General features: G+C 52.7%; 2 long non-coding RNA genes across 3 annotated transcripts in view; one reads left to right on the top strand and one right to left on the bottom strand.

Moving 5' to 3' along the window:
• LOC141734477 (uncharacterized) overlaps window positions 1-12,962 on the bottom strand; it is a 92,429-nt gene that overhangs the window by 26,698 nt on the left and 52,769 nt on the right. The gene's annotated exons all lie outside the window — the stretch shown is intronic.
• LOC141734508 (uncharacterized) overlaps window positions 11,472-12,962 on the top strand; it is a 75,512-nt gene continuing 74,021 nt past the window's right edge. Inside the window, exon 1 of one of the 2 annotated variants that reach the window (XR_012584542.1) lies at window positions 11,472-11,930. This is a non-coding gene — a long non-coding RNA (uncharacterized LOC141734508). The remainder of the gene's footprint in view (window positions 11,931-12,962) is intronic. The other variant, XR_012584541.1, reaches the window with a different exon arrangement.

The following is a 12,962-nucleotide window of genomic DNA, read 5'->3' as shown; positions in this document are numbered from 1 at the left end:
GTACTATGAATTGTAATTCCTCAGTGAGGGCTTCTAGGAAGGCATTTGTTCCTATGGGAAGACCCCTGTGCAGATTGCTTCGTGCCTTATAGGAAGCTCTCGACTGACACACAATCTGTTGATTTGGTCTCTTTGGGAGACCACAGAAGGCCCATTTCTTCACTCAAAATCGGCATGAGGTGGGTAAGCAGCTGGGATGTTGAGATAGGCCTGTATATGTTATATACTGTACCTGCTCCTGCAGTAGCCATCCAAATTTAGAAATAAACGAATAAATGTAATGAAAATAACTATTTTAGTTATGACAACAATGAAAAGTCATTCCTTCCTCAAAATTATTATGAAGACATAACACCTGCTCTCACATAACTCCTTCTGAATGGCACTGCATTAGTGAATGGTTTTAGTGCAGCTGAAAGTAGTTTCTACCGAAGACAAGCACAAAACTTCCACCTACCCGGACTCATGAGAATATCCCTCAACTACGATTCTTTCTATTGTCACATTATTTACAATATGAGTTTTGAGAGCATTACGTCAGTTGCCCAGTTATATATGGATTTACAAACAACCCTGGATATCCCAGACGCATGCCTCCCTCTTCTCACTCTTGCTGTGCCCTCCCACCCCAATTCTTTGCACCTTCCCCCTCCCATACTTTCTTCCACTGTTTCTGAGATTTGTTCGTTTTCCTTCTAAATGAAGTTGTATGGGATTAACCTTGGAGGCTCTAAGTACTTTTTCAACAGACCAATGCATCTCTCCTGTTCTCAGGAGCTAAGAGATTTACTTCTACAGTAATCTCACCTCCTGACAATTTCAAAATGGAGATCCGTTCTCTACCAGTACAGTGCAGGACACTAGACCACAACAGCTGAAATCCCTTCATTAGAAGCAGGATATTCTTGTCCAGGGTTACTTTCTAGTAAATGTACATTTGCAGGTGCAATGAGAGATCTTTGATATGATGCCCAAGAAAAAAATTAGGGTCAAAATCTAAAGCTGCTCAGATACTTACCTCCTACTACCCAACGAGAAATATTTAAACAGGAGTCAGATGCCCAAGGATCCCAGACGACACCTGGGGAGCGAGGCCTATGATGCCATCTGAGCTACCCAAGCACCAAATAATTCAACATGCTCTCGGATGAGAGTCTCATGTGGAAAACTTTGCCAAAGTTTCTGAGCTAAACATTCTTCTGGGCAGTGAATTAGGTGCTGCTGGTTGTGTGTTACATGTGGAAAGCAAGGGTCTATACAAAGATGTGTTGATTGTGTTAACTTAGTTATAGTTTTAGTAGCGTCACACATAATTGAGCCACTCACTTGAGCTGTAACACAAGGCAAGCTGTATTTACAAAAATAAGGTAATTATTTTGTGATGAGTAAATGCTTTCTTAATATCATTTTACACTGCCATGCTTTTAATAACTAGCATGACTTCCTTTTGATATAACATATTATAATTTTTATCTGTCTTTCTTACATCCTTAGGCCATAGTGGCTATGACTCAACTATCACATTCTATAAGCACGCTACAACTCTCCATAATCACTGTAAGTCAGTATACAGAATTGCTGTAATGAGTTAGTTTCTGGACTCCCCAAAAATGATCTTACCCAAGTAAGCTTATAAACCAAGTAGGAAACACGAATGAGAACAGGGTGTAACAGCTGATAAAAAAATAAATAAAAAAACCCAGCTATTAAGTGAAGAAATGCTAATCCTGAGGACACATTATTCTCCTTCAGATGTTTTCCCGAGAACCCTTTTGTTTCTTTGTGGGGAAGAAAGACTGCAATATAAGGAAAAAGAGACAGTACGGGTCCTGGTACAGTACATACAAGCTAGATGTTGCCATATCCAAACTCCAGGGAATCAGCCTCCAAGGTAGACTACAGAGTCCCAAATAAAGTGCTTCAATTTGCTGTGAAATACATGAGAAAATCTGGACTCACAGAAGAGTGACAAATACATAGTTGCACATTAAGTCACGCAGAGTTAGGTGATGAAACAGGCCAGGCATGTGAAGCTTCTGAAATCTCATTTCTCTCGGGAGTTTGCATACCTTGAAGCAACAGCTCAAAACCAGTTTGAATTCTAGGCTGGGGCCTCAGATTGTCCTTAAGCACTGAGCATTGCTAGTGGGAGCGAGCACTTCAGCAGGAGCAGACCTATTACACTCGCACATTGCAAATCTCCCTGGCCACAAACATGTACATCTCATTACCCAGACTACTTTCATTTCTATCTATGCAGACGTACATTACAGATATTGAATAAAGTTCCTCCATACATTAGCCCCTTAGTACACTAATCATTTTGGTTACTCTTCCCTGAATTCCCTCTAGAGCATTTATTAATTTATGACTGAGGAGTCATATTAATTAATCTACTAAAATGAGGACATATACATTCAGATGTATGCAGAGAAACTTTTTTCCCTCTATTTATTCTTAATTTACATCTTGATGAGTCAAATCCCCACTGTTACTTTGCCAAGTCAAATAAAATTTCACCGGTGATTAAAGTTGTCCTGTGGGATTGTACAAAACACACGTCTTTAATGAATTTGGTCTGCTAAATGCACATGGCCAAGAAAGAACTGTGTTTTATATCTCTAAGCAAAAGTAATGAAGAAAACACCTTTACAGAGCTACTGGCATTTCAGTGTGCAAATAATTTTGAATGTCAATTGATTAATATTGATATCTTTGATATAACTCTATATAATAAGGCTAAATCATTCTCCTGGAACTGTTGTCCCACACTCACTGATACATAAGGTCCTCCAATAGCTTTCAGCTCACTTGGGAGCTCTGAAAGGCCACAGCTGAGATGCAAACATACCTCTACTTTTAAAAAATAACTTTAAAAAACTTTATGGCAGGTGGTTGTTGGGTTTGTTTAGGTGGTGGGGTTTTGTTTGGTTTTTTTTCCTTTTGCCCTTTAGTTTCCATTTAGCGGGCCCGATCCTGCCACCACAAAGGAATGGGCAGGACAAGGTCGATTAGCCGGAGCATTTCGGGCCGTGACTGAGCTGGAGGGGGAACCGCCGGTGGTGCCGCTCCAGGTGACCCACACGGGCGGACCCCAGCCGGAGGACTGGTGTCTCTAGGAGGGGAAAAAGGAAAAAACAAAACCGAAGGAGGAAACCACAAGGTGTATTGGGTGCAGCTGCAGAGAAGCCAGAAGCGGTTGATGTTATCGGCCGCCTCTTCGAGCTCTGGGACAGATACTGATTTTTACACGCAAGAGATGCGGGATGCGGACGCTTCTTGAACGCCGCAGCCCGGCAGCTGCGCGGCAGCCCCGCCTTACCGGAGAGCATGGAGAGCGGCGGCCGGCTCAGGAGCCCCGGGAGCGCTGGGCGGAGAGCCCGGGCCCGGCTCCCGCAGGCCAGCCCTTCCCCGCACCGACCTTCCGCAGCGGCCGCCGGGTTGCTGCCGGCGCGGGGGAAGCCGGGGCCGGGGCAGAGGGTGTCCCCGGGGCGCTCCCCGCTCGGAGTCGGGGGAGCCAAGGCCGTGGCTCCCCCCTTCCCTGCCTCCCCTGCCCTTCCCTGCCTTCCCCCGACCCCGCTGGGGGCTCGCTCCTCCTGGCGCTGCCATCTCCCAGCCCGCCCCGGACCGCCCCAGCTGTCCCACCACCCTCCCGGCACCGTCCCAGCACTGTCCCAGCATAGTCCCAGCACCATCCCAGGATGTCACAGCACTATCCTAACTGTCCCAGGACAGTCCCAGACTGTCACAACTGTTCCAGCGTTGTCCCGGGATGGTCACAGCCTGCCCCGGCATTGTCCCAGCACTGTCACAGGATGTGCCAGCACTATTCTAACTGTCCTGGGATAGTCTCAGGCTATCCCGGCATTGTCCCAGCACCGTCCCAGGATAGTCTCAGCACCGTCCCTACTGTCCCAGCATTGTCCCAGCACAAGTCTCAGCACTGCCTCGACTGTCCCAGCATTGTCCCAGCACCGTCCCAGGATAGTCTCAGCACTGTCTCGACTGTCCCAGCATTGTCCCAGCACTGTCCCAGGACAAGTCTCAGCACTGTCTCAACTGTCCCAGCATTGTCCCAGCACTGTCCCAGGACAGCCTCAGCACCGTCCCAACTGTCCCAGCGCTGTCACAGACTTTTCCAGCCCAGTCTTAGAGTGTCCCAGCACTGTCCCAGCTCCTCTGCGGCCACCCATCTTCCTCCCACGCGTCCCCCGGGTTGCCTTAGGGCGAGCATCGCCCCCCGTGTACCAGCCAAGTGATATTAAATGGAGGAACTCGGCGAGCACAGCCCACGGTGACAGTCCCAGGGCCACGGGAAGGGCTCATCGTGCCCCGGGACAGCTCTGTGGCCACTGCCACAGAGACACAGAGGGGGAAAGGAGCCGGGGGCTCTGCCGGTGTGACCCACAAATCGTTTTGCAGCTCAGCTGTAGAGTTTGCAGAGTTGGCATGCACAGTGAAACGCCAGCAGCGTTTCAGCTCCCCCCAGGAAAGTCCCAGCACGGACAAATCCGCAGCTCGGGGTGTCAAGTTTGCAGAAAATGGCCGAATACAAATTTCTTTTGCATTTCCCTTCCGGAAAAAAAAAAAAAAAAAAAGCTGAACCCAGGAGATAAATGACTGTCTGGTGGTAAATACTGACCAGCAGCAGCAGCTGGAGACGAATCACCACATCGCCAGCATTTTAACAGCAGCGTTTAGAGGAGAAGGGGGGGGAAAAGCGAGATCTCCGGGCTGCCGCAACTGCTTGCACACCCACTGGTTTCACTGGCTCCAGTGTCTGCGAGAAAAAGATAAGAGGCTCGTGCAGAGAAACAATTAAAAAGAAAGGAAAAAAAAAAAAAAGAAGAAAAAACAACTAAGAAGCACTAATGATTTGAACGTGGTTGCAGCCCTGCAGAACTGCTCGTCCCGGCTGGGGACAGCGCAGGTGGCAGCGGGTGGCAGCGCCCGGCGGTCCCCGGTCCCTCTGCCCGGCTCAGGGCGGCCAAGGGGAGAACGGGGGGAGCGGGGAAAAAACGAATACCGGTCGCAGGGAGACCCCGCTGCCCCGCGGGGCAACCTGCGGGCGATGGAGGCGGCGCCTCGGCGGTACCCACGGACCACGGGGACAGGCGGTGGCTAAAGGAGGGCTCCCCCTCTCCCACAGGGTGATCGAAAAGGAAAGCCTGAAATTCCCCCAAACACACGTTTTGGTTTCAGCGGAGCGGGATAGGAATGACTGTCATTAACTACCAGGTCTTGAAAGTTTTTCTTGCTTCTTTCAAGGAGCCAGAAGTTATTTTTCGAAGCGGTGTCATTATCGTTCCTGTCTTTGCGTATTTCCAATATACCGGAAAGATTCCATCGGAGCAATTTGAACAATTTTACAGTAACTACTAATTTTCCCGGAAGCCAAAACTAGCTTGGGAAGCAGATCTGGAGCGGGCTGCCAGCGGCTCTCCACCCCGCTTCGCCTGACCAAGAGCTGAGCGTAGACATGGCTTCAGTGCCAGGACCCCCCTCCGGCACCCCTCCCGGTAACCTCCCTGCGAGCAGAATCGGGCCCCTCGGGAACTCGGTATATCCCCCGGACAAGGAAATAACCGAGAAGAAGCAACCATCTCAAGTCCAAAAGGCGGTTACACTTGGAAAAAAAAAATAATCCAGTTGTTGCTGCTTTTTTTACAGCCATATTTCAACCTTTTCCGACTCTGAACTTTTTTGCTTAATTGCATCGTTTGACCTTTTGCTAAAAGGAGGTGATTCGTCGCTTCTTTCTATATGTTAAATAACTCCTTATGTACCGGGAGAAATAAAAGTACTAGCAGATACCCAAGGTGCCGAGTATTTGCATTTGGTATGTTTAACTATGAGGTTTAAAATTTCTTAATTTAATTACGCCAAATAGGAAGATAACATCGTCGTCTGTAGAGCTCAAATTGCCTGAATTTACACCCAAATCTACGCAAAGTTCTACAAAAGACCAAACCGGTAGCCCCGGTGCCACTGGGGCGGGAGAGGGATAGAGGGGGACACATAAAAATATAAGCTTAGGGACATCGCCGAGGAAAAGGGTGTCCGAAAACAGGACGCTCAGAAACCTGACATCGAGGGGATGAGCTGGATGTTGAGCCTGGCAGGAAAGCGAGCCGTCACACAGATTTAGTTATTACCAGCCAAATCTTTGGACTGGGGAACGAAAAAGGGAGAGAGATATAACATTTGCAGCTGGAGAGAAGCGAGTTCCCCGTGCCCCCGGCCCCGGTGCCCGGCAGCCCCTGTCCGGCCAGGGGCCACGGGAAGGGGAAGGGGGGGGGGCGGGGGGCGGCATTTCTGAAATTACACCCCCTGCTTTTGGCCACGGCTCTGAAATAATTGAAGTTTAAAAATATTTTTTTTTTTAAAAAAGATAAATATATAAATAAATAAACCCAGGAAAAGACAAGTCGTCGCTGGGACTCCACTATCCAAACCCAGGTCACTGTATTTCTTTCGCTGAGGGTTGTCATTATTTGCTGTATATATCCTCCCGCCGGTCAGTCGCGACGAGCACGTTTTAAAGCCTCCACTAATTTACAGAGAACAAAGACACTTTCCAGCTACGCTAGAAAATAAAAGAAAAAAAAAAAACTCGGCTTAATTAAAAATAACGATTTTGTTCTTGGACAGCTACCAGTTCTTTGCTCTTACCGTCCGGGGACCTTGATTTAACCTCGGTAACACCCTGAAAGGCTGTAATCATTTTGCATCCGTTGCATCGTACCTTTTCAGTCCTGCAACACAGAGCAGTGCCGAGCCGACCGCAGGCTGCTCAGATAGCTAGTTGGTTCGGTGAAAGAAACGGGATGAGGCGCACGGGGTTAATTAAATCTTGCAGAGATCCAGTTGGTATGAGCAAAAATCATCCAGTCTTTTAACAACCTGGTCGCGCACGTTCGATATAGACAACGATGTCTGAAAAAATAATTACGAAATTACGCGGCTCTAGATACACACACACAGAGGAAAAAAAAAAGTTTCCAGACCGAAAAAAGAAAAAAAAAAGCCTCAAAATCTCGGTAGAAGTGACTCGTGTTAACGGCGGCTGCTGATCCTTCTGCTTCGCTTTGACGCGCAGATCACGTCCATTCCTTCCACAGGTTTCCCAAAACCTCGCTTTTCGAGCCCATTCTGTGGGCTTGACCGCACGGAGAGCGATTTGGGGGAACGGAGGGGGCTCCGCCGCCCGCCCTTCCCCCCCCCCTGCGGGGCTGCCCGAGCCCTCTGGAGGCGTTTGAACGAGGGGCAGGGGGAGGTGGGCAGCTGCCGGGGCTGCCCCGCGGAGCCCGGCGGGGCTGCAGGACGCGGGGCTCCCGGAGAACTTCCAAGCACATCGCCGAGGAGGAGAGCGGGATACCGGAGTCGCTCCCGCTTCGCTGGAAGCGGAGACGCACCGTGTCAGCCCCGGCACAGCCAAAACCCTTCTCACCCCCTCCTCCCTCACACCCTTCTCCTCCTCAGCTATATCTGATTTTTCTTGGTTTTTTTTTTTTTTTTCCCCCTTCCCCCCTGCCTTTGACATTTGGGGCTTGTGAGCAAGGAGAGCTCTGAAGCGGCGGTTACTACCGCTCTTTTTCCGTGACACCACGGGGGAATTTTGTGGGGTTCTTTGAAGGATAAAAATCAGGCAGGCGAAGGCGTTGACTTTATTTGGTGATGGTTGGCGGCACCCGCCTAGCGCAGAGCCGGAGGTGGCTGCGCGACCCTGGCCCGTCCCCACGGTGAGGCAAGCGGGGACGTCCCCCCGCGTCCAGCTGCGAACACGTCTGAGAGGGAAACAGGGCTTGGGAGAGGTGCCCTTTCTCCACCCAGAAACATCTTTTCCTCGACCCCCAAAATCAGAGCCGGCGTCTCCCGGCCCCCCTCCCTGCTTAGGGGCGCGGGGAGCCGCTTTCGATCGCTATCTCCAAATTTCGCTGGTTTCTTAAGGAGGGAGACTGAAATACTAGCGGTATTTTAGCGCACAGCTGCTAGAAGTTGTTAGTAAAGAGCATCAAATCAACTCCCCACCGCTACTGGCAAAGTTTCTTTTTTAAAAAAAAAATAAAGGAAAGGACCTTGGATTTGATTTCTCCGTCCCATTTTGAAATGCGGTGAGTTGCCGTACGCTGCCAACAAAATCCTAAAAGTTTGCAGGAAGGTATCAGTAATAATGATAGTAACACCAAAAGCGGCGCTCACAGCGGTGTGCAAACCCGGTAAACGCCTGACCGGAAAATCCAGGCATTTGGAGCTGAATTTTGTCGTTTCAGTTTGCCTGCTGATGTCAACGGCGTGTCACTAACTAAGAAGTGAAAATTGAGGGGGAGCGGCGGGGGGCAAGGGAGAAGGCAGCAAGCGCTGCTTTCCAAAAGGCGGAGGTGGTTTTTTTTGAGGTCATTTCATCTCGACACTCTTTCGTCATTTTGAATATAAAAGAAAGCTGACCGGCTCAGTTTTCCCAGTCCCTCGCCCGCCTGGGGCGATGCGGTAACTTGGCGCACAGCTTACTGTAACCAACATTCTTGGTTCTTCCCCTGATGCTGACCGTGCGTTTAGTAAAAGGTCGGTGTAACTGTACGAGCTCGCTGCAAAGTGGATTAAACTACGAGTCTTGAAAATGTGGACATTTGGAGCTTAATCGTTGCTACTTTTATATTACGTTACAGAAGGAATATGGAAAGCTATTTGTTAAACTTTTGATAGGAACTTCAGAGTTTCCTTGTCTATCTTAAGAGCAAAGCAGCGTGCAACACGTAGTAACTTCTCCCTGCAAGGCATCTATTGCCCGGTGCAGGAAACAATCTGTATCCTTTCGGAAAATACAGTACAGCTCTTAAAAACTTGGGGAAAAAAAAATAATAAAGAGCCTTGTCCTCCGCTTAAATTATCTTTCCCCCGCACAAACCAGCCAGCAAACCACCACCGAAGCAGGCGTGCTGCTCTGTCCGCAAACCTGAAAAAAAAAACAAACAACCAAAAAAACCCCAAAACAAAACAAACAAAAAATCCCCCCCCAAAAAGCCAAAACGCGCAGGCATTCCTGACGGCAGAAGTGAAACCGTCTCGATCCAGGCGAGTTTATTTGTCAACCCGGGCAAGCAGCGAGCCCGCGGGAGGGGGGGTAGGGGGGCGGAGGAGGCGGGGGGGGGCGGCTCCGCCCGCGGGGGTGCGCGGCGGCGGCGGCGGGAGCGCGGAGCGACCCGGCGGGGCTGCGGCTGCTGACTCAGAAAAGCAATGTAGGTCAGAACGAGTTTCCTTAAGTTACCTTAAGTTCGAACAATTCGGCTTTTCTTTAGCGACTTCCAAAGTGCTGTTGCAACACTTCTGCACGCCGCGGCTTTCGCCGAAGTTCAGCCCCCGGCTCGGAGCGCTCGGGGCAGGCGCGCCCGCCTTTCGCCTCTCGCTTCTATCTGCCCTCCAACATTTCCATCACAACCCTACTTTTTTTTTTTAAAAAAAATCTTTTGTCTCAGAGACGTGTTTTTTTTTTTTTTTTTAAATAAAATAATAAAATTGTGCCAGCGCGTCACATTCCCATTTTCTTTTAAGTTTTAGGAAGCAGCAAAGCGAATTGCCTACCTACTCTCTGTGCGGTTCTCAGCTCTTTCCAGGAAGGCTTATTCACGGTTCACAGTTTGGATCTATTCTCTATTACCACTATTTACTACCTTCCACCACCGGCCAATTTTTACACTATCACTTAAAGGGCTATTAAAAGAGTTCACTTTTGCCAAGGGTTTTGTACGCAAAAGACGATCCGTCTTTTGAGTGACAGTGAACACTGTCCGTCTTCGAACTAGGTAATTTTCGTTATTTCTTCCCCCCCCCCCCTTATTTTCCTTTTTTTTTTTTTCATTATTTTTTTGACCACAGCAGAGCAGGAAGAGAGTAGCCGCAGTCCCCACGGAGGATGAGCAAGCGTCGTGTCCTGGCGCAAGTGCAGCGAAGTGGGACGGAGACCTCGCTGCGAAGCACGGAGTCGTAGAGGAGAGGAAAGCCCGGAATTAGGGGACACTTGAAGAAAGGAGCCACACTAACGGATTTTATTTTATTCACTCGGAGCTCTCCCCAACCATTAATTACCTGCGCTCCCCGCTCCCCACAGCAAGCCGGGGCCGTGCGTGGGCTGGGGCGGGAGATTTACGAGGGATTCGCACTCTCCCCCAGAAAATCATCATGGGCAAAGCATCCGCCGTCTTGAAACATAACTTAGAGGGGAAATCATCCGCCCATAGATTTCACGAAAGCAAAGAGCGGGGAAAAAAAAAAAAAAAAAAGCCAAACGTCGCCCTGTCCGACGGCTGTATTTCACATCGCCCGCGTGTCCCCCACGGGTGTTTCTAGGGCGATGGCACAAGCGGTGTCAGGCACACCTCCAGCCTTCCTCCTTCCGTCCGGCTCCTCTCTAACCCCGCGGTGACACCCCGCCGGCCTTGGTGCTCGCAAGGAAGGATTTCCCCGTCTAAACATAGAAGTTTTTGCCAACGGAGCAGGAGTCCCGCGAATGTTTCCCCGAGCGTGTCACAAGCAGCGGCACCGGCAGCTCCACCGAGCCCCCGAGGCCGGAGCCGACAGCCCTCGGCAGGCTCAGGCAAGCCCGGTCCCGGCCTCCGCCCGCCCGGGGCACGGGCGGCTCTGCCTCCCGGGGCGGGAGGGGCGAGCTCTTCGCTCTCCGAAAAAAAAAAAAAATAAACCGAGTTGAAAGCAAAAAAAACCCAAAAAAAACCCAAAAAACAGGTGGGGTGTTTTGGGGTGGCTTTTTTGAGGGTTGCTACCCTGCGGCGGAAAGCTCCCCCCGTCCCGCGGCACCCGAGGGCGGTGGCCGGGGTGACCGTGGGCGCTCAGGACGGGGGAAGGGAAACCGGAGGGGGGAGTTGGCGGGGGGGGGGAGGTGAGCAAAGCTCGGCACCCGTTTGGGAACACCGTTCCCCAGCCTCGGCGGCGGTGGAAGGCCCTCCTCTGGTGTTTGCAGTTTTCTTTGTTTACATTCAGTTTAGAAACATTGGCCTTCGGCCAGAAAAGCGCCGGTTCCCCCCCCCCCCCCCCCCCACGCCGCCCCCGCCTCGGATGGCGGAGGAGAAGAGACTTTTAACTTTCACGACACCCCCCCCACCCCAACACACACTCCGGGTCCTCCCCACCCCCCACCCCCCCCCCCACCCCAAGATTAACCCATCGCCCAACCTCGGAAAACGGGGATCGGACGCTACATGCACCTGCCCTCCTCGGAGCTTTCAACCGAGGGGGTCGCAACAGGTTTCTATCGGGGGGATGGAGGTTGGAAGGGTACCGGCGAGGCGAGGAGCGCCGAACCGAGCGGCGGGGCCAGGGGGCCCCGCCGCTCGGTTCGGCGCTCCTCGCCTCGCCGCCCGCGGGGCGGTGCTGTGCGGCGGCAACCGGGCGGGGAAGCAGCTCGGTTCTCCCGGTCCCCCCGGTCCCCCCCTCCCCCCCCCCCCCCCGCCGTGTTCGGGGCGGCTGCGTGGAGAGCGCTGAGGTCGCTTGGTGCGCCGTGCATGTGTGTGTGTGTGTGTCTCCACGCTCCTCCACCCCGATATCTTCCCCCCCCTTCATTCCCCCCCCACCCCCCCTCGCCGGCGAGGAGTAAGTGCCACCGCTCCGCCTTCTCCTTTTCGCAATGTTGACGCAATCTATAAATAGTGGAACAAAAGGACCAACTTCCTCGCAGCTTTGCTGAAACTGCACAAAAAAGGCAACCCGGGGGGGGGGGGGGGGGGCTGGTTATTTTTTGATTTTATTTTTCTCCGGTTAAAAAGAGAATCCTCCCACCTCCCCGCACGCACACACGCTACTGGAAGATTATTTCTATTTTTTTTTCCTCGCTGTCTCCTATGCTGGCAACGTCCTGCGAGTGGCTATTTTGCTTTTGCACCGAGAGAAGGGCTTCCCCCCCCCCCCCACTTCTGACAGTAAGTGCCATTTAACTACTGCCTTTTACTACAAGGAGGGAAGAATCGGGGAGGGGGGGGAGCTGCTTTCTCGCCTACCTGCCTGCTGCCCCAGAGAGCGGGCAGGAGGGACCAGGCGCTCCGGGGACAGGGGTTTGGAGGCGCTTAGTGCGATGGGGAGGGGGGGAGGCAGCGCCACGGAGCGAGCGGGGATGCGCGCACGGGGGACGGGGCGTGGGGTACCCGTGGATTTTGGGGGGGAGGGGGGGCGGGGGAGACACACGACACGGACCGGTGAAATAAGGTGATCGGGAGAGGGGGCCGGTTGCCGCTGCCCGCCGAACAAAAGCTGACGCTGATATTTAAACGGGCTTTTGTTAGGGGGGAAGTGTGTGTGTGCGTGTGTGCGCGGGGGAGGGAGGGGGGGGGACACCCCGCCCGCAGCAAGTTGCCGTGCGGCGGAGGGCACCTTAGACTTGTTTACCGCTCACCGCCGTGTTTACCCTGCACACACACGACGCGGGGCTCCCTCCCCAACCCCCCCAACCCCCCCCCCCTCCCCCGAACCCCTTTCCCTCCTCCGCGCCCCACCGGAGGCGGAGGGGAGGGGGGGGGGGGGGGGGAGGGATGAGCGGAGCGGGGTTTAAAGGCGGGGGGGGGGGGGGGGGCGGGGGGGGTGCGCGGTCAGGAGATGCTGATACGATCACGCGTAAAACAACCCACCCCCCTACCCCCCCCCTCCTTCTTTGCCAGTCGGATCGGTGCAAGCGCAGGCAGTTACTGGCCGGAGGGAGAATTACATCATCCCCTGCTCCAGTGATGCTACCTTTCGTGCCGCTACCATGCGCGCAGGGAAATAAGCGGGGGCGCGCCTCCTCCCCCCCCACCCCCCCCCCGGCTCGGGCTTGCGCCCGAGCCGGGGGGGGGGTGGGGGGGGGGGAGGCGCGCCCCCGCGTCACTCACACACACACACGCCCGCCCGAGTGTTTACAGCGCGCACACAGGCGTATTGTGACGTCGCCTGAGTGACAGCCCGCCGCGCCAACGGGGGGG

The sequence above is a fragment of the Larus michahellis genome, chromosome 1 (genome assembly GCF_964199755.1).
Source record: "Larus michahellis chromosome 1, bLarMic1.1, whole genome shotgun sequence".
NCBI lineage: Eukaryota > Metazoa > Chordata > Aves > Charadriiformes > Laridae > Larus > Larus michahellis.
Note: the sequence above shows the minus strand (reverse complement) of the source record. Positions and strands in the feature narration are given on the sequence as shown.